At 42.8% G+C, this 22,247-nt stretch overlaps 1 long non-coding RNA gene across 6 annotated transcripts; it reads left to right on the forward strand.

Annotated features, from left to right (window-relative positions):
- The first annotated feature begins 11 nt into the window (after positions 1 to 11).
- On the forward strand, positions 12 to 21,934 carry LOC133228674 (uncharacterized). Of its 6 annotated transcripts, XR_009730330.1 has the most exons (4): positions 20 to 1,346; positions 2,189 to 2,687; positions 20,121 to 20,165; positions 21,479 to 21,912. It is a non-coding gene; the product is annotated as an uncharacterized LOC133228674 (long non-coding RNA). The 6 variants fall into 6 exon arrangements; XR_009730333.1 differs by having other exon boundaries at positions 12 to 72; positions 20,121 to 21,934; XR_009730329.1 differs by having other exon boundaries at positions 21 to 1,346; positions 20,121 to 21,934.
- Positions 21,935 to 22,247: the final 313 nt, after the last annotated feature.

The raw sequence follows: 22,247 nt of genomic DNA on the forward strand, positions 1-22,247 counted from the left end.
CCGGGGCATCTGCAGAATTCTGTTGATCACATACTTCAGCCCTGACTCCGTGTGAGGGGACTGCTTCACAGTGTGGGTACCAAGAGCTGAGGTTCATCAGGGGCTGTCTTGGAGGTGGATGACCAGGGTAAAGAAGGAGGGAATTCCTGGAACAATGTCCTCCCAAGCAATGGGATCTAGTGCAAAAGAGAGAGAGGAGCCCTGTTGGGTGAACAGGAACATCCCGACCAGTGATAGCCTACAGGTGCAGCTGCAAGAGGTTGGGAAGATGTGCAATTTTTGTTGTTATTGTTGTTGTTCTACTTCTGATTTTTTCCTGCTTCTCAGTGAAGTAGAAAACAAGGTTATATGTCAAGAATGAGGACTGGGAAGGAGGTTTTGGAAATTCATCAGTATTTCAAGTTTTTCAGTATCTCTTGAGCAATGCAGTGGTCGTTGTCACTAAGCATTGCCTGGTCATATTGCTAAGGAGGAAAGAAAAACACCTTTTTTGATCATTCTTGTATTATATGAGGCATGGGCTGGATTTGGGGAAAGTAAAAGAAGAACCAAGGAGTTTAGTCATTGGTTTTTGTTTTTCATTTCATATTTGTTTTTCATTTTAAATACAGTGATTTTCTTCCTCTTTGATCTCAAGAATTTTCTATGTTTATAGCATGGAAACTTTTAAGTTATAAACATCCTTTGGTGTGCAGTGAGATTATTTTGTTACTCCTTACAGAATGAAATAAAACACAGATAATTAAAAGTAGATATTTGAAATATAAGACACATTCTTTTCCTTACCTGATCAGCCTAAGACCACCAGAGATAAACCTGTGGACTACCAAAGTCAGGTTCACTGACTCATTGCCATGTGGGGACATTTCACGAGAGAAAAAGTAATTATGGGATTTTGCAAGAATGGCATTTAGGTGCAATGTAAATGAAGCAGTATCTTTTTTTTTTTTCCTTTGACCGTGCTGTGTAGCATATGGGATCTTAGTTCCCCAAACAGGGATCAAATCTGAAACCCATTCAGTGGGAGCATAGAGTCTTAACCACTGGGCTTCCAGGGAAGTCCTGAAGCACTGTTCTGATGGGCTCCAAGCAAAGTAGGACTGTGTGTAAAGAGGTCACCATCAGTTATGGCCTGTGAAATGGACCTGTGGATCTGTTTCCTTGGAAATGAAGTTAATAGAGATGTCAAATGCTATATCCAAGACTGCCATGCAAAACTCTGCACATGGATTACAAATCAAGTTCTGTGATGCAATGACTAAACTCCTTCAGACCACACTTGGATATTTCATCTTACTGAAATGATTTCCAACAGAAATGTTCCTGATAGTCCATGGTTTCAGAAAGTAAGATTTTTCAGTATGAAATTTGTGGTCACTCCAAGAATTGGGTTGCTATGACATTTTATGGCTGTAGTGTGTATTTGGAAGGATTACTATTTTCTGATAAATTTGCACCTGGCTTTACCTGAAGTTCAGAACCTGGATTGGTGAATTGTAAGGAAGATGCTTATTATTAGTCAAAGTCAATTTTTACTTTTCTCCGGAGGATCTTCCTGATCCAGGGACCAAACCCAGGTCTCTTGCATTGCAGGCAGATTCTTTACTGTCTTAGCAGCCAGGGGAGCATTATATTCTGTATTATTATAATTTAGTAAATCTCAAAATCTTTTTTTTGATGGTTAAATGTAGTTTAATGATATAAAAAAATGGCAGTAACCTGTATGTTCAACAATAGGAAAAGGTTAAGTAATTTTGTATCTATGTTATGAAATATTATACAGCCATTAAAACTTTATATGCCTCACTTCCATTATGTGTAAAGAGGTTATCTCATACAGTCATTGCACAGATTAAATGAATTAAGATATGTAAAGTAGAGCTCAAAATCTTGCTGCAAATGTCATTCTCCCTTCCTGCGTACTCTTGGTCAAGACACTTAAATAGTTTGTACCTCATATTTTCAATTTGAAATATAAGGAGGTTGAAGAAATTCCTTGCCAGTTGGTTTACGAAATTAGACCCCTTTTATGTTTAATACTGAAGTTACGATGCCTCCTGCAGTATGTTTACAAGATCTCAGCATCTGAGTTCCCACACCATCCCTCAGCACCTGCCAGTCCCTAAAAGGAGGCCTCTGAGGTGATCACAGTGCCCATGTGACACTTTCATCTTCTTTTCTTGTTCAGTTTCCCCAGGCTACCAGCTACCAGCATCCCGTTGTCTGGGAAAGACCTGCAGTGTCTGTAACGAATGGGATGGGCACCACACCTGTGCTCCTATAGCTGCAGCTCCCCAGGCATGGGACACTTGTTGGTTCAAGAAGCTCAGAGGAAGCCCTGCCTCTCAGAACGTCCCCTGGACCTTGAAGCAGTTCCACTCCACCTCATTCACCTGGCTGAGCCGCTTCTTTCTTCCGGGCCTCATCACCTGCCAATGATCCTCAATGCTTTGAACAAGTAAGCAAATGAAACAAAATCAAAGAAACAAATCAACCAATAACAACAATAATGATAAAGAAAGAATGTCTATATTCCCAGCGATCCAGCTCATTCTACCTTGCGTGGTGACTGATCAAACCTCAACATCTAACTTCAGCCTACAGATCACCTCATCTATGTCAGAAACAAAGGATTTGCCTTAAGTGTGTAGTCAAAGGGCTGGTCTGTGGATCTTTCTAAAAACAAGGTAATGGCATGGTCCAGGTAATTTAAACTCTCTGTGTTTGGAGATCAAAATCTTCTTCTAGTATCACATTTAATTAAAAGTATTTACTTGATTTTACTCATCAAAAATGTAAAGTTTGCTGAGTCCAATCTTATCTGGGACAAAGTAATCTTTAAATGCCTGCTGGTGAACCCACATGCCTCTTTTTGCTTGCTTGTCGGCATGAATGTATTTTTTTTTTCATGTTTATTTATTTATTTGGCTGTGTCAGGTCTTAGTTGCAGCACTCAGGATCTTCACTGGGTCATGCAGGATCTTTTGTTGTGGAGCACGACCTCTCTAGTTGTGGCTTGCAGGCTTTAGTTGCCCCGCGGGATGTTACTTCCCAGACCAAGGATCAAACTTGTTTCCCCTGCATTGCAAGGTAAATTCTTAACCACTGGACCACCAGCAAAGTCTTGTGTGACTGTAATTTTTCCTCAACATTGTTTCCAGTTGATGAATTCACAGGGTAAGAGGGAAGTAACAAAACACCTGTGGGGAAGGACATGGGAGCAAGGTCATGGGGCAGCTGATGGAGAATGCTGATGAGAACTGGTAGTGGGGTCAGATATGAAGGCAGGAGAGAAGGTCACCAAAGGGGCCCTAAGAGGAAACCTTCTGGATGGGGGATAATTACATTAATGCTAACTAGTAATTACTGAGCATTTACTATAGATGTTTACAATAGACCCTTCTCTTCATTATCTTGTTCAGTTTTTAGACCAACTGGGTGATGCCATTACTGCCTCCATTTGATGGATGAGGATGCTGAGCAAAGTTTGAAAAGTGAACTCAGATTCACACAGAGCGTCGGTCGCAGTGCTAATTTTCAAGTCAAAATCTCTCTGATTTCAATGCTTGGGTTATTCATTGTTTATATACTTGCTAAAATATTATGTCATGGATGCCTCATTCTGACCTCTAAAAGACCTGAAACGTGCATCTAAGTAGCTGAGCAAGTAAAAAATTGTAATGCATCTATACAGCTTGACATGTATGTTCAAAAATTCTCTAAGCTGGCTTCATCCACCGCTGATCCATTACAGCTTTACTTGCTTTGTTCCTGACCTCAAAGCTCTGCTAATCTGACTCTGTTCCGAGTGTTTTTATACTTTTCAGGTGGATGTCCCATTTTCAAACTTAACTTATCAATTTCTCCCTGTAGGATCTCAGCTGATTATAACTCAATTTTGGGGACCAAAATCAAGAGTAAGAGGCAGCTCTACAGTTTCCATTATCACAAGAAAAAGACCAGTTGTGTTTGAAAAGAACTGTTAACAATAAGCTACGGGTCCCGTAACTCAGACGGTAAAGAATCCACCTGCTATGCAGAAGACCTTGGTTTGATCCCTGGGTCAGGAAGATCTCCTGGAGAAGGGAATGGCAACCCATTCAAGTATTCTTGCCTGGAGAATTCCATGGACAGAGGATCCTGGAAAGGCTACAGTCCATGGGGTCACAAAGAGTCTCAAACAACTGAGCAACTAACACTTTCACTGATATGGGAAGTTTATGAACAGAAATTTATAATGGATATAGCAAGCCCATTTCTGGATATGTATTAGAAGAAGATGAAATCTATATCTCAAAGAGATATCTGCCCATTTGGGTTCACTTCAGTGTAGTCAAGATAGGGAAACAGGCTACATGCCCATCAACAGATGAATAGGGAAAGAAAATGTGATATAACAACATTCAGATCAGATCAGATCAGATCAGTCGCTCAGTCGTGTCCGACTCTTTGCGACCCCATGAATTGCAGCACGCCAGGCCTCCCTATCCATCACCAACTCCCGGAGTTCACTCAGACTCATGTCCATCGAGTCAGTGATGCCATCCAGCTATCTCATCCTCTGTCGTCCCCTTCTCCTCTTGACCCCAATCCCTCCCAGCATCACAGTCTTTTCCAATGAGTCAACTCTTCACATGAAGTGGCCAAAGTACTGGAGTTTCAGCTTTAGCATCATTCCTTCCAAAGAAATCCCAGGGCTGATCTCCTTCAGAATGGACTGGTTGGATCTCCTTGCAGCCCAAGGGACTCTCAAGAGTCTTCTCCAACACCACAGTTCAAAAGCATCAATTCTTTGGTGCTCAGCCTTCTTCACAGTCCAACTCTCACATCCATACATGACCACAGGAAAAACCATAGCCTTGACTAGATGAACCTTTGTTGGCAAAGTAATGTCTCTGCTTTTGAATATGCTATCTAGGTTGGTCATAACTTTCCTTCCAAGGAGTAAGTGTCTTTTAATTTCATGGCTGAAGTCACCATCTGCAGTGATTTTGGAGCCCAGAAAAATAAAGTCTGATACTGTTTCCCCATCTATTTCCCATGAAGTGATAGGACCAGATGCTGTGATCTTTGTTTTCTGAATGTTGAGCTTTAAGCCAACTTTTTCACTCTCCACTTTCACCTTCATCAAGAGGCTACTATACATATATTACAATGAAATATTATCATCCATAAAAAAGAAGGAAATCTTGCAATATGAGGCAACAGGGATGAACCTGGAGGACATTATGCATACTGAAATAGGCCAGTCACAGAAGGAAATAAAGGGCATAATCTCACTTTTATGTGAAATCTAAAAAAGCCGAAGCAGAGAGTAACGTGGTGGTTGCCAGGGGCTGGGGGTTGGTGGGGGAAATGAGGAGATGCTGGTCAAAGGGTTGGAAGTGTCAGTTTGAAGATGAATAAGTTCTGAGATCTGATGTATGGCAGCGTGACTATCCTTCTTATAATGTTGTATATTTGAAATTTGCTGAAAGAGTAGATCTTAATCATTCTCACCACACACAGAAATGTAACAGTGGGAGGTGATGAAGTGTTAATTAGCTTGATTGTGGATCATTTCATAATGTATGTATATCAACTCACCACATGGTAGTCTTTAAATATGTATGATTTTCTTTATAACTCCATAAAGTTGAAAAAAGTTATCATGAAACTTTACTCCAATTAGAGTACAAACTTATTAACACAGGAAGCAAATCCAATACGAGGACACCACGTAGTTCCTTTAGTTTTGTCTGTCTCTGACTTGGTCTTTCTCCCCACCTGCTGGTAAGGAGGGAGAACATGAACTTTGATTTAGGATTTAGTGGGATCTGCTCTTTTAAGTTAAAAGCTTTATTCAGTGCTCAGATTCTCTTAATAACATAAGAAAACAGCGCAAACAGTGCTCAGTTTATCAAATAGCCTCCCAGCCCCTGTTCTTCCAATGCAGGGGTTGGGGGGAAGGTGCAGCTTATGAGGCATTAGGGACCCGGAGGAATCAGAGCCTTAAGGGATTGTGTCTTAGGACATATTTAAAGTCTACAGTGTGGTTCAGGTTAGGGACCTGGAGGATCCAGAGCCTTAAGGGGTTGTGTCTTAGGATCCTCTGTTTCCAGGACAGTGTCCCACTTAATCTCTGATTCCTGTGCTGGCATTCCCAGCTTAAATGTGACTTTTGCCTTGAGTGCCATCACTTCATGGAAACTGTCAACATTACTGATGTCAGCCACATTGCTAAATCGATGACTAATCCTTAGTCACTTCTTCTGTGACCCTTCAGCGGGACTGTCACAGTGATCTTTTCTTTGATGTTTTTTATTGACATGTCTTCAGAACATCCCTCTTCCTGGTTTTCCTCCCATAATCTGAAGGCTTCCTCAATCTGCTTGGATGGTTCCTCATTTATTTCTGAACTCTTAATATCAGACCCGTTTAATAGCACAGGGAACTCTACTGAACACTGAGTAATAACCTACAAGGGAAAAGAATCTGAAAAAGAACAGACATGAATGTATGTATAACTAAATCCTTTTGCTGTACACCTTAAACTAACATGACCTTGTAAAACAAAGACACTTCAATTAAAAAAAAAAAATGACCAAAAACGGATTGTCACCAAAATGTAAATAGGATATATAAGTTGAAATCATGAAATCCACCCACCCTGAAAGTCAAATATTAAAAACAAAGAGGAAATCACAAAAAATAAAACCAGTAACTCAATTAAAAAAATGCAGCAGTGACCAGACTGCTCTTCTGATATCCAGTCCCACATTTCTAACAGTTTCCTTTCTTTTTAAGATTTTTTTTAATGTGGACCCTTTTAAAAAAAGTCTTTTATTAAATTTGTTGCAATGTTGCTCTTGTTTTATGTTTTGCTTTTGGGGCCAGGAGGCATGTGGGATTAAGATTGCTGGCCAGGGATAGAATCCACACTTCCTGCATCGGAAGGTGTTGTCTTAGCCACTTAACCAAGGAAGTCCCTCTAATAGCTCCCTTGACCTCTCCTTGTAAGTACCTGAGAGAAAACTCAAACTTACCCTAGCCCTACCCTGCTCATAAACTTCCCCTTCTCCATCAGCGGTAACCCTGTTGTTCGAGTGGCTGAGATCAAAAATCTTGGGGTTCTGAGACTCTGCTAGCTCATGACCTTGTCTCCTGCCCCAGAAGGGAGAAATACAAATCTAGATGTTTTGCTCTTGAGCTCTTGCCTTTTTGTGACTTACGACCCATTCTTTGCTCTTATAACACCCACTCTGCTGCTGCTGCTGCTAAGTCACTTAGTCGTGTTCAACTCTGTGCGACCCCATAGACGGCAGCCCACCAGGCTCCCCTGTCCCCAGGATTCTCCAGGCAAGAACACTGGAGTGGGTTGCCATTTCCTTCTCCAATGCATGAAAGTGAAAAGTGAAAGTGAAGTCGCTTAGTCGTGTCCGACTCTTCGCAAACACCCACTCTTCTATAGCCCATAACCATTTCAAAGTGAACAAAAATTCCTCTGAAAATGAAAGTTCTAGATAATTTCATGGTAAATTTACACATACTTTACAGTTTGAAGTTTCGGCTAAGATGACCTGTTTCATTAAAATCAATAACATGCATAAATTGTCTCTTATAGATGTTGAGCAATAATGTTAACTTCACATTTTCATGGCCTCATTTGCATCATTCATGGGGCTTCAGATAGGTTACCCTCTCCAGTATTCTTGGGCTTCCCTGTGGCTCAGCTGATAAATAATCCACCTGCAATGTGGGAGACCTGGGTTTGATGTCTGGGTTGGGAAGATCCCCTGGAGAAGGGAAAGGCTACCCACTCCAGTATTCTGGCCTAGAGAATTCCATGGACTATACCCATGGGGTCTCAAAGAGTTGGACACAACTGAGTGGCTTTCACTTTCACTTTTTTGGGGGGCCTTCAGATTCAGCATATGTGAAACATTTTCCTTTCAGTAAGGGACACCTATGCTGTGTTTGCCCTTCTTCCAGGAATAGTATCCCTGTCCTTCTTGGAATTATTCCTCTCCCTTCTCTGACTTTGCAGTTTCCATGAGCATGGCTGTTCTCTTACACAAGTCTGCCCCACTGACTTCATTTCATTGGTTCAGGGGTATCATCCTGGCCCAACCTAAGCTAGGGGTAGGAATGCAAAACCCTAGCGACGATTGCAAGGCAGTTGATCAGATTCCTCCCTTAGAATTTTTGAACTTAAAAGCACAGAGAATAAAAGGTAGAGAGTAAAACTGCCTGCCTTGTACTCTCTGCACTTTCAAGTTCAAATATAGAGACAGAACCTGGTTCAGAAATAGAGACAGAACCAATGAAGAGTGAACCCAGGGAGCTGTATGTGGTCACGTTGCCAATGATGGAAAGTAGTCTGTAGTGAGAGAAAAGGAGACCAGCATCCACAGAGACGCACAGAGGAAAGGCGGGCCAGGTTCTGCTGACAGTCTGACAGTCTAGTCCCCAGACTGAGTTTTCCCTGAGGCCCAATTGTAGCTCTGGCCTCTCAGCAAGTATTCATGGAGAATCTCATGTTTTATATTTCAGAGTCCCATTGCTAACTAGCCAAAGGGAGAAAAGGCCTTTATTTCCTCATATTGTTTGGGAGGGATGTTGAAAAAGCTAATATGATCAAAGAAATATCTGCATTACCCAGGCCTCTGCTTATGCCCGGAACTCACACTGTCCATTTTTCAACTCTGCTTCTCTCAGCAATTGAGTTGGTCTCCGTTGAACTTCATACAACTACACTTTTTTCTAGGTTGTTGTGGAAGAGGGTTGCTTGCTGCTGTAGTTGTTCATTCTTCCTAGACATTTCCCCAAAGACGAGAACTCCAGGAGAAAGTCCCTGCTGGCGGTACTGGAGAAGTTTCATGAAGCCCTGATTGGCATGCTCAGGTCTTCAGACCACCTCTGAACCGATCATTCTGGAAAAAGTGTGGGCACACTGGCCAGCCCTGGCTCCTTCACTGCTCCTATGTTTGTGGGTAGATCAGACGTTGCTGTACTTAAAAACTGGAGACTTATTAGAAGGGTTATGAAAATGCATTCTGAGAAGACAATTGTAGTTACCACTGTCCACTACTCCATTGCTGGTTCAAGGCTCCCTTTGATTTCGTTCAACAGAAAAAGCCTTTTTTTGGGGGTCTTAGCCAGTTGACTTGTTTTATCTCATTTGCCATCAAGAATCCTGATCTCTCTGTTTTTCATCTTACATGCCTTGCTCCCAGCAGGATGCTGTTTACCAAGCCACCCTACTAGGAGATGTGGGAATCTTCTTCCATTTTTGCCTATCTTTCTCTCCCTTTATCCAAAAATGTGGGAATTAGCCTCCATTTCTGCTTATCCTTCCCTCTGCACATTCAATCAAATATCCTACATTAGTTCTAGCTCCGAAATGTCTCTAACTTTCTAGTTCTGAAATGCCTCTAAAACTAACCTCACAGTTCCATCCCTATGGTCTCAGCTACTGTTCATGCCTTCATCATCTTTCAGTAGATTTGCTCCCTTCATTGGTTTCCTTACTGCTAGTCTTCTTAATTAAAAAAAAAAATAGTGACTTTATTGTTTATTTATTTGGCTGCACTGGGTCTTACTTGCATCACTGGGCTTTTTTAGTTGTGGCAGTGCGATCTAGTTCCCTGACCCGGGATCTAACCCAGGCCCCCTGCATTGGGAGTGTGGAGTCTTAACCACTGGACCACTAGGGAAGTTCCTTATTTCTAATCTTGTTTCTTTGCCTTCCTCCATCTTACCGTGAAAGTAAAATGATCATGATGTCGCTTCCTGAATAGAGTTTTCTCTTGGACCCATTGCCAAGAAGTTAAAAACTCCCTGGTGATGCATTCAGGACCCTTATAAACCTGTGTTGAGGATGCCTCACATGGGCCTGGTGTTCGAGTCTCAGCATCAGCTCCTGGCTAGATATCCTGTACCTTGGCTGGTGTGTTATCCTGTTAGCTTGGTCCTATTCCTTTCAGGCATCGCTGCCTTGGCCCTAAACTCTAATCTAATTCAGTGTCTCTTTTTGGCTTTTGGGATTCCTCACTATCCTGACTCCTTCTGCCTTTGATATCTACCATGTTCCCAAGCATGATATTCTCTATAAATAGCTTAGAAAGATTTTAAAAGTCACATAGTTCCTTGACTCAACCCAGATACTCTACATCAGAAATATTTTTTGAAATGAACTCCTGGAGAGTCTGAAGCAGGTGGTTTGCAGAAGTAGGACTTTGGCAAATACCATGCTTTAGTGTCTGCTTTTGCCTACTATCTGGTTCTCTGAGCCTCTTTTTTGCATTGACTGGCTTTCCTCCTCTACTTACTCCTGAGACCTCTGACTGGCCGACTTGACTTTGGAATCTCTTCAGATTTACATCCTAGTCATCTCTGCTCTGGACTCTGGAGCCATCAGCCAAGGATCAGTGATTTCAACCACTGAGCTCTCCTTTGGCTATGTAGCCTGTCATAATTCCACAACCTTGGATTTATTCTAATTTTCCTTTATCATCCATCCTTCAACCTCTAGTTCAAGTCTAAATTACTTTTCCCATCTATTTTGGCCTTATCTCCAGCCATAAATTCTCCTGACTTAGGGGCCCAAATGGGCTTCACTCATAGCTCAGCTAGTAAAGAATTCACTTGCAATGCAGGAGATCCCAGTTTGACTACTGGGTCAGGAAGTCCCCCTAGAGAAGGGATAGGCTACCCACTCCAGTACTCTTGGGCTATCCTGGTGGGTCAGATGATAAAGAATCCACCTGTAATGCAGGAGACCTTGGTTCGATCCCTGGGTCAGGAAGATCCCCTGGAGGAGGGCATGGCAACCCATTCTAGTATTCTTCCCTGGAAAATCCCACTAACAGAGAAGCCTGGCAGGCTACAGTCCAAGGGGTCACAAAGAGTTGGACATGACTGAGTGACTAAGCATGGCTCAGGGGTACAAATACTAGATAGATAGGCAGATTGTCACTAACCCTTTAAAATTATCATAAAGGCTCAAGTGAAGGGTAAACTTCAGCTGACAGGAGACTGTACTTCTCTCCCAAACTCCATATTCAGTAAAATCACATTGTTTGAGCTAGAATTTGAATATTTACACCAACCACAGAAATCAGCAAATACTCAAAAACGCTATTCCCCCCAGCCCCAAGGGACTGGGAAATATTTTCCAGCATACCCCTGTTTTCAGAGCAAGACCAAGCAGTGGGAGTCCTGGTGTCAACCTGAAGTATCTGATGTAACCCTTGCAGAAAGAAGTGTGTACCATGAGAGCACAGGTGTACTGAGCCTAGACAGGTGGGCAGTTAGTGGTCTCTGGGCCTTGGAAAGTAGAAAAGTAAACCCCTCATATTGCTTCAGATATGTTCACCTCCTAGATGGGTCCCTCTCAGCTAATGGCAACCACATTCACACATCATTTAAGCGATCTGCACAGCAAGTTCTTCATTCATAAAAAGGGAATGCTGATAACATTTATCTCACAGATTAAAAACAAAACCATCCCCAGAGTGATCCTATTGCATCATTTTTAGACTAAATCCACTTCTCAGCTGAAAACTCTCCAGTGGCTATTTCTCTAGAGTAAAAGCCAGTGTTCTTACAGTGGCCTCGGCCTTGTTCTGAGCTCTCCTGGGATATAAAAAAAACCCTCTCAGTCCATCCAGACTGAACATCCTAGCTATCCTAGAGTGGAGTGACCATGGGGAATACAGTAGAACTCTTAAAACATGAATAGGTGAGAAAGAAGATGGAGAGACTGAATGCAGTGGGTGCAGGCATGCGGGCAGGTTTAAGTGGTAAGAAGCAGAGGAGGAGCAGGTCCAATTTTGGAATTTGGAATTTTGTCCAAAGCAAAGCAAGTGAAAGTATGATCTGTAATGAGTACCTTGGAAATGGGCCTGCTATGAAGAAGGCAAGAAAAAATCCCCAACTAGTACCTGCAGAGAACCTGGCAACCTTCAATACTCCTTAGTCCTAGGTAGACGTGGGAGAAGTGTGGTCTGGCTTTGTTGTGGAGTATTCAAAGTTAGGAAGCCTGTGCATGTCTGGACAAAAAGTATTTCCAAATCGGGTGGTATGTAGAACATGCTCCACTAATAATATTGACCTGCTTCTCTTCTAGAAAAGCGACTAGGAACTGAATGTTCCTTGGGAGCAGCTGGGATGGGTTTAGGGTTAGGGCGAGGGTTAACACAGCAAAGAACAAAACAAAGGCACTTGGGAGAATCGGTCTCAGTCCAGCTCATGGATAATCTTCTTTTTCTTGAGGCAGAAAAAACATAGGTCAAGAGCAAATATACTAAGTGTTATCTTTAAAGTCTCATCTTGATAAGGTTGGGATTATAAACCAAACAAGAAGATAATCGAAAAGAAAACAAATATAAAAACTGATATTTAGCTTGTTCAGTTTAAAAACATTGCACTTGGGACTTCCCTGGTGTTCCAGTGGTCAAGACTTTGCCTTCCAGTGCAGAAGGTACAGGTTTAATCCCTGGTAGGGGAGCTAAGAGTCCAAATGCCTTGGGGCCAAAGAGTCAAAACATAAAACAAAAGCAGCACTGTAACAAATTCAAAAAAGACTTAGGAAAAAAAAATAAGAAACTTAAAAAACCCCCCAAACCAAAACATCACTGTATTAAGTAAAAGATCCTGCAACAAAATCGACCAGATTTTGCAGAAGAATCAGGGTGAGATCCGTCTGTTGTCCTCAGCCTGGCTTCATCTTCTATCTTTTCTCCTTTTCTGCTACTAGTCTATTGATTCTGTTCTGGTCTGGACACACACCTTTTTGGCTGGTGTCTGATCCCTGAGCTGCTTGTTAGCCTGTATCTCAATACCCTCATTATGACTCGGCTGTGGCTTGTCTTCTGGCTAGATCCTATGCTTTTGGTACCCAATGGTACAGGAGACTCTCATATTGTCATCCTTCTGAAACCATTTGCCACAGATTGGGACTTGAACCCAGCCAAAACCCAGTTTTGGACTTGAAGCCATGTGGGTGGGACTCAAATCCAGCCAAAATCCACAGTACCTGGTTTCAGGACCTAGTGAAGCTCAGGTTCTTGATGTCTTATCACAGAAAGAATTCAGTGAGAGACAAAGTGATAGGTATAAAGTGGATTTATTCAGATTCAGAGAGAAGCACACTCCACAGACCGAGTGTGGGCCATCACAGAGGGCAAGTGCACAGCAGTCTCGGAATGTGTCATGGTTAGTCCTTACAGGCTGGGTAATTTCATATGCTAATGAGTGGGAGGACTATTCCACCTATTTTCGGGAAGGGGCAGAGATTTCCAGGATTTGGGCCACTATCCACTCCTTGGTCTTTTAACAGTGCCTTGGAACTGTCATGGCACCTCTGGGTGTGTCATTTCACTTGCTGACTCAGGATCAAGGCCTAGTCTTGTCTGCCATCTTAGTCCCATTTGATTCTACTTGGTTTATGTTGTGTCCTTGGGCTATGTCATTCTTTCAAAAGTTGTGCCTTGCCTCTTTCCCTCCTGTTACATTTCCCCTGCTCCCCTTTGTCCCCTGCATCCACCCCATCCTGGTTTCTTCTAGATCACGTCCTTGGGTTAATCCAGGTTCTCTCAGAGATACATTCACAGAGATAGACTCTGTGCAAACATCTGACTGCAGGATAGAAAATTCCATCACAGCCCATCCAGCTATCACATAAAAGATTCTGGAGTGCTGACAAGGTCAAAGCTTTGTCTTGGAAAATTTATTCCTTCTGAGAGTTTAGGACTTGGTGAAGAATCGTTTCTTCTTGTATGCAGTTGAGGCAGTTGGTTCCCACAGAGTTCCTGTAGCTGGTGTGCCCTCCCATAGCTGCTTTGAGCAGAGGAGCTCAAGCTTCCTCCTGAGAATGGCCCTCACCCTTCCTTGGCTGATGAAACCTGGCCCTCCCAGAGTGGCTTAGGACCCTACTCCTCCCTTCCCCAGCAGCCCACTTGGATCAGATTTCAAATCTCATTCCACTCGTAGGTGGAGTTGGGAGGAAAGATGCTTCAGCCATATAATCACCAGACATAGTTCTCTGCAAAGGTTGTGGGTCTGTGACTTTGTGACTTTGTGCTGATTGCATGCTGTCAATTAAAATGATCCTCCTCCCATCTTTATATGAAATCTACCTCATGATTTCGATTTTTTTTTTTTTCCGTCAAGTCAAGCATTCAAACATTTCTCTAACTCTGATTAAGGAATTATTTCCAGATGAGAGCTCTGATACATCTTCTGGGACAAGCTGTCAAACCCACATTTCATCAAGGGTGCCTCACCCCAGTAATGATTTGCATCTTTGGGAAGTAATATATCTTCAGATTTATAAAAAAAAAAAAAAAAAAAGAGGTAGGAGGTGGTGTGTGAGTCTCTCTCATCAAACTGCATTGATGTGAAGCTCGAGACAGAGGTATTGGATTCTGTTTCCATAGCAACTGCTTCACTGCTCAAGGGGAAAAAACAGGACAGCAATTGAAGTCTGTGTTAATAGCAGCTCTAAAAATAATCGGTAATGTGTTGAAATCAAGTGAAAGACCCAGCAAGCAATAGGTAAAAATTACATCCACACAGGATGGGGTTGAAAATGAGGTGGTGTGCAAATACTGTCACAACTACAATATGCTTTAAGAATTACAGAAATGGTTGGTGACAAACATGTTTGAGGTGATCAACTATTATTTTATTTGCTCATTCATTCAGACAAATATCCAATCTTGATTTTATGCCAGCCACTAGGTAGCATCTGAAGGCACAGAGGTATGTCAGGACTGTTTCTCTTACAGGCGCTCATGGTTTTATGGGGCAATAGACGGTGGTTAAAATGGATGTTTTGTTTGTCTCCCAATACCAGTCTGTTTCCCACCGTGTAGCAGCCAGAAGATTAAGGGTTTGTATGGGAGTGCTATCACATGCAGCTCCAGGGACAATTGAAAGTCATTTACTTCACGTATTGGTTCAGCAATGAGGGTGTAACCCTATATGGCACCATTTTAACTATACTGATTGCCTTCTGCATGAGGCTCAGAAATCTTGTTTGGTGCCATGCTTATAACTTTTTATTTTACACCTAGAGGTAAAAGAGGGGTCATGGAAGGTCTATTGTTCCAGGAAGCCACCCACTTGGTGATCAGCCTGAGGAGGTCAGCTGTTGACAGAGGCAAGGCCAGGATAAGAAAACAGAAACATGGCCAGACGTGACCCAACAGACCAATGGCTGGCTCTACCCTGGATGTTCTGGCAATCCCAGCCAAGACAATTCCTCTTTTGTAGATTGACTTTTTTTGTAGAATTTTGTAGCTTGAATCGAGTTTTAGGTTTCCTGCTGCCTGCAAACAAAAACAGCATCGCACTAGTGACAAATGACAATATCACGGAATAAGTAAAATATTGGAAACGAGAGAGGGAAGGAGAGACGTAAAGAGCAAGAATAAATCAGGAGGAGGTGACAGCTAGCTCCATCTTGGAGAAAGGAGTACAGGAAAGATCCAAAAGTGTCCTCTGTAATGAGGTGAAGAGTTTCTGTCTGCATAGTTGCTGGTGGTTGATGGAGAAACAGGCCTCTCCTAACCCAGGCTGAGTGCCCAGGAGGGTGCACTATGATCCCCAGGGAGCCTGAGCCCAGGCTTCACCGCCTGTTGTGGGGATGAACATAGCAGCCCTCGCAGCACAGCAGCAACTTGACCCCTGGATGGAGGTCCCCCTCCAAAGCCCAGGGCTGTTTCTAGGCTGTGAATGGGAGAAGGGTACCCATAGCACCATTTTTCCACTTTTCCTGGCTTCAAGTTCATAGCCCCTGGTGGACTAGTGGCTAGGATTCCTGGCCTTCATCCATGTTGTGAGTGGTGCATGCAAAATCGCTTCAATCGTGTCTGACTCTTTTCGCCTATGGACTGTAGCCCACCAGGCTCCTCTGTCCATGGGATTCTCCATGAAGAAACTGGAGTGGGTTGCCCTGCCGTCCTCCAAGTGATCTTCCCCACCCAGGATCTAACCTGTGTCCCTTGTGACTCCTGCATTGGCAGACAGGTTCTTTACCACTAGCGCCACCTGGGAAGCCCCTTTCATCCAGTCTACACAGGTTCAGTTCTTGGGCAGAGAACTAAGATCTTGCTTCAAGCCACCACTCACTGCTGCTTCCCTGAGATCAGGTGGAGGTCCCCCTCCAAAGCCCGGTGGTGTGTCTGGGCTCTCGGGGGAGGCAGGGAGCCAGCAGCACCATTTTTGTACTTTTCTTAACCTCTGGTTCACAGCCCCCCGGACTCCATTGAGTACCAGGCCTTTACCTTAACCCAGACAGCATTCAGCTTCCTGCTTTTCTTCAGGTCTGCTCTGTACATCCACAGTGGAAAGCTGACCAACAGTTTGAGGGAAGTGTGAATGTAGATTTAAGTGCAGCCTGTCTGAGAACCCCCTCTCCTCAAAGCCCAGCTCCTTTGGCATCACTGACTCCATGTCTGTCCGAGCCTGTAAGACTTGTGCCTTTTTCTGGAGCCCTCGTCACCCTGGCCACAATCTGGAAGATGCCCACGGGAGATGTCTGAGGTCACTCGGGTACCCCGTGTACTTCCCTTTCTAAGGATTCCAACTTCTCCAATCCACTTGTGCTAACTCTCCAGGGCCTTCAGCTTACCACTAGTACCACCTGGGAAGCCATCTTCCAAGGATTGCTTATATGTTTCTCCAACTTCAAAGTCATTTTTTGGTAGATGATTTTATTCAGTATAAGCTACATTGTTGGGCCCAGGGTTCAAAATTGTATCCACTGAATTTTAATTTCTATTAAATTAAAATTAATGCCATCTCTAAATGGCATTTTAAAATTTCTTTTAAATATGCACTCAATCATTTTAATCTTTTCTTATTGCCTACTCACTTCGCTGTCTTTTAAACATTATTTGTATAGTGCATACTAAATATATGTTTGGATTCTAATTCTAAAATGTCTCCTTTTTCTTTTTAATATTTGTTATTTCTTATATTCACCTCATATGAACTTATGTCCATTTATGGAAAATTTAAATTTGAGAGATGTTTCATTTTAGAGAAGTTGCAAACAGTGGATTCTCTATTTGTCCTTATTTATTCTGGGTCTAGATTTAAAATACAAAAGCCTGTGAGAGTATCTATCTTGACATAATGCTGAAGCAGAAAATATACATTTTAATCTTGAATTGTGTTCTCTGTGGAAAACTTATAAAAGTGATAGAAATGTTTAGTGATGAACTTAGATTCACTCAGCTTCTCAGGCAGTTAAAACCTTTAGCTGCTGAAATTCCATGCTCATCTTTTAAATGTTTTATTTATTTAAAAATTAATATATTTTAGAGGGAAGGTTATTTACATGTTAGTTAAAATTCAACTCATTTTGAAAGATTTTTTTTTTTTCCCATAAGGAAAAGGACAATGTCTTTCCCCCAAGGTCCAATAAATGAATACATAAAAATAAGCCCCTGTTTGGCTTGAAATTTATGACAGGTTGGCAGTTGAATTATTCATCAAACTAAAATGAATAATCTATAAAACTAATCAAAGCAGTCTAGCTCAGTCACTTGGCAGATGACAAATTTGGCCTGATTAGGATTGTCGTGTTTGAGGCTGTGTGTAGGTGGGATCAGCTTGACTGTGTTGGGGCAAGACAGGATGGGAAGAATTTAGATCTGAAGCCAGATGTATCTGTTAGGTTTGGGCAGGTCCTGAGGTGGTGGCTGGGAAAGAGGTGGAGAACCGAAAGCTCCAAAATAGAGTCTGGCCTGGACAGTGGGATCCCATACGCCTCTTGATGGTGGCACCACTGACTCTCCTCCATGACTATGTCTAAAGAGACTTGACAGTGACTGCCGCAGAGTAGCTACTCCAAAAAGACTTCAAATAAAAAAACAAAAGACTAATATAGGAGCCTAAAGACACGGCAACAGGCACCTCAGGCTCTCATAAACCCCTTACAAGTGTTTCTATAGTAGGGAGACACCTGCCTGGAGAAGGGACATCTAAAACCGTCCAGCAACTGGTGACCGCTCCCCTGAGTTCTGAGCAGATGGGTGTGATCAACTTGAATCTCTTTCTGGCCATGATAAGTAAACATTCCTAAGGTCTTTTTTTTTTTTTTTCCCCCACTATAGTGTCCTGGTATAGTGTCCTGGTATAGTGTCCTGGTAACTCCTTTTTGATATGCTAAGGGCTTTTATTTATTAATTCATCTAACCTTTACAGCAACCCTAAGGAAAGCTATTATTAAGAAGAGTAAAATGAACATTAATCTATTATATGTCTACTGACATCATTCATTATTGTTCTGGTAATGTTACCAGGGGTCTAAGCAGCCTGAAGATGTCAATTTACCTGAGGGGAAGTCTGTCCAGGTATGATCTACACACAAGACCATGTATAACAAGTGCCCCCTGCCCATGGCCATCACATTGCTAAAGAACATCGACTATAGCCTCACGTGGTTACCACAGACTGATTTTGAATAAAGGCAAAAATTACCAAAGATTTGAATCCAAAATAACCAGCGGGACGTACCTGATTATCTTTAAGTCCTTTGCTAAGTGTAGAAGGAAATAGTCAAATTCTGAATAATTTGCTATATTAATAACTCAGTAAGACTAATGACTGTTGAATCTGAAACTAAGTGCTGATCAGTGTTTTACCCACCGCTGTTTTCTTGCAGCCTCCTTAGAGAATGCTCAGTCATCAGCATCATCCTTGCTAGAAAAAGGGAGCAGGTGAATAAGCCATGACTTCTTCTGTGTATGAAGCATGGTGCTAAGTGCTTTACATACATGTAATATGTAATTTGACTCTTAGCACAACCCTTGAACTAGATACAATAATCCCAGTTTTTCAGATGAGGAAATTGAGCAAAATGAAATTTCTTGGTGTCTTAGTCCAGGCTACTATCACAAGTTACCACAGACTGGGCGACTAAAACAACACATATTTCTTTGTCACAGTGCTGCAGGCTGGGAAGTCTGGGATCAGGGTGCCAGCATGCTGGGACTCTGACTGAGAGCCCTCTTCCTGGTTGGCAGGTGGCCGTCTTCTTGCTGTGTCCTCATACAACACAGAGCAGAGGCAGGAAGCAAATTCTTCTGTCTCTTTATTTTATTTTATTTTATTTTATTTACTTGGCTGTGTCAGATCTTAGTTATAGCATGTGGAATCTAGTTCCCTGACCAGGGATTGATCCTGGGCCCCCTACATCAGGACTGCGGAGTCTTAGCCACTGGACCACCAGGGAAGCCCCTGTCTCTTCTTCTAAGGGCACTAATTCCACCAAGATGGCTTCACTTTCATGATTTCATGACCTCCCGAAGGCCTGGACACCATCAGAGTGGTCATCAGAGTCTCAACATGTGAATTTTGAGGGGACACAGACATCCACAGCACTTGCCAAAAGCACCTCACTGAGATAAGAGTATTTTGTTTGTAGATTCCTCAGCTCAACTGAATTCAAGTGCAGATTTCCTGTCATCAGCTCTATTGTCTGGTTATTTCTATATCCTAAGCAATTAGTGCAAAGATAAAGCAAAGAAGCTTGCCTTTGAGCTGGTGATGACCTCAATCAAGGTTGTTTTCATCCCCCAGAGAACTGCAAAATGATGCCTTCTTCACTAAAGATTTCCTGAGGGGAAATAATTGGGGTGTGTTATATTTAGAGAAACAACATGTTCGTTCTTAGAAAAATATTTGATTTTCTTCTATGTGTTACAGCACTTTGTATCTATTCATCTTTTTAGTTTCAGAATCCATTCCAGGCTTCTCACCAAAGTTTTCTGGCTTATAATTTTTGGCTGCAATACACATTATGTGGCCATGGGAACCTGAGGACTGCTTTTTGGAAACCAGTGTGATTTTACCATAAAAGGTGTCTTTATGGGCACAGAACTGGTGCTGGCCCGAGGAAGCTTTGAGTTCTTCCTGCAATTTTCCTCAGTCCCTCCACACCCAGCCACGAGGGCTCCTGGTTTTCATTTCATGGACTGTGAATTGCAGTCTCTCTCAAATTTTTCCTTTCCCCAGTATTTATACAGCATGACCTTGCTTTGAGAAAGGGGCTTGGATCCAGAGGGCTGGGTGACTGGCTGGCTAGATATGTGTATTAACCTGTTCTATCTGTTCTAATCCAACAGATTAAATGTCGAGGAGGAAAAAGAACATTCATAAAGGGAGAAAAGGTACAGAATGACTTTGCATAATATGTTTTTGAGTCTTCATACAACTTTTTTCTTTCCTTTCCTTCCTCTTTTGGCATTTTTCCTCTCTCCCTGGACTGCCTAGTTCTTTTGAGGGTTTGTCCATCAGGGCAATGGTTCTCAAACATAAACACGCATCAGATTATCTGGAGGGAGGGCTGGGTTGAAGCACAGTTGTGCTTCTAATAAATTCCCAAGTGAAGTGGTAGCTGCTGGTCCAGGGCCAGAGTCTGAGAACCACTGGTCTAGGGACTGTGCTTTATTATCTGAATCTTTTCATTCATTCATTCAGTGTTTAGTGAGACATTACTGAGTCTTAGACACACCATTCCCCTGACAGAATCCAGCTTTAGGGACTGGTATTGTAACTGAAAGTGGAGCCTGGCTCAAAAGCCAATAAAGAGGCCAGGTTGGTAGAAAGGAAAGTTTGCTTCACTTTGGATGCCAGCAATGAGTGGGAAGGGTAGTGTGTGTGCTCAGTCACTCAGTCATGTCCCATTCTTTGCGACCTCACGGATTATAGACTGCCAGGCTCCGCTATCCATGGGGCTCTCCAAGCAAGAATACAGTAGTGGGTTGCCATGTCCTCCTCCAGGGGAATCTTCCCAACCCAGGGATTGAACCTGCATCTCCTGCACTGCAGGAGGATTCTTTACCATCTGAGCCCTGGGAAGGGTGGACACCTGTCCAAAGGCTGACCCGATCCCCCACCCCGCTACTGACAATCGGGGGCAAGAGCTTTTATAGTTGGGGGTGGGGGAGTCTACATGCAGAAACAGCACAGCCAGCTCTAACAGTCATCTTGAAATTGGTCATCTGTGGTCTGATCAGTGTCGTCTTGATTGTTTTAGGTACAGTTAATCTTCAGTTCCAGGGTCTGTTTGTTCCCCTTTCCTTGAGGCCAGTTCTTGGAACTGTGGCAGCTTATGTCATGGCTATAGTCTGGTCATAATGTAATTCACTTTTTTCCACCTGGTGGGTGTTTCAGTACCTGCAAAATAGCTCACAGGATATGACTCTGAATCTTAGCTATAGCCCCTGAGAGGGAACTGCAAGCCCTTGATTTTGCTTACTGACTGCATTGTTATTATTTAGTCTCCTTTGACTATTTTTCTTTGCTTCTGACTGTTTTTCTCACTTCTCTGATTATGCTTATTCTTTGGCTAAAGATATTTTCAGAGACAAAAGGTGGGCAGAGGACATGGGGGGCAAGGACCATAGAGTCCTGGTCCATTTCGTTATTTAGTGAGTCTTTAATAAATGTTAATTTGTTGTCCAATCTATATTTCCTCGAGTCTCGGCAGTCTGTGGGAACCAAGCATTCTTTGGTGGGACTGACTCCAACTCCACTGATGCTCCCCATTTCCTGCATGAAAGCAGACCTCCAGCGGCTCTCAAAAAGCACTATTTTGCCACAGGGACTTGTCACTGGTGTGTTTATAAACCCGCTCAGTTCTGATCACTGCACGCCAGTCTCTCTCTGGGATGTTTTCTCTGTGGAGCTACTTACAAGGGACTCACTGCCCAGCCCTCTCGCCACTGCTGCCACCTTCTATGGTGCCCACACCAGGAGTGCCACCCCTCTGTTTCCCAAACTGCCAATCTCTCGAAGTGGGAGCAGGGAGCGGGGTAGCTCCCTGACTCTATTTCTTACCTCGAGACCGACCTGTGCTGCTAGTACCTCAATGTCTCAGAATAAAACATGTAAATCCCTCTATCAGAGTTTGCCTGTAGTTCTTTCCTGGGGCTTGAACTCCTAGGGTCAATGGGTCGGATACATGACACTCATACATTCTGTCTTTTCTAATCCTGTTTTTCTATCTGTTCATAACCACGTGTGTGTGGTTTGCCACATGTGCCTGAGCCATCATCTGGAGCACAACGGAGTCTCAAAACGACTGGATAGAAATGCAAAACGGGACCTCAGTTTCTCCTGGTCTTATTTTCCTGTACTTTTAAGATGTTCATTTATAGCTCCATTTCTAATGTGGCAAATTTCGTCTAGGATTGCCAGGGACCTCCCTTCCTTTAAGTGTATTCTGCCTGCAGCTTATTTCTTTTACA

Source organism: Bos javanicus, chromosome 17 (genome assembly GCF_032452875.1).
Source record: "Bos javanicus breed banteng chromosome 17, ARS-OSU_banteng_1.0, whole genome shotgun sequence".
Taxonomy (NCBI): Eukaryota; Metazoa; Chordata; class Mammalia; order Artiodactyla; family Bovidae; genus Bos; species Bos javanicus.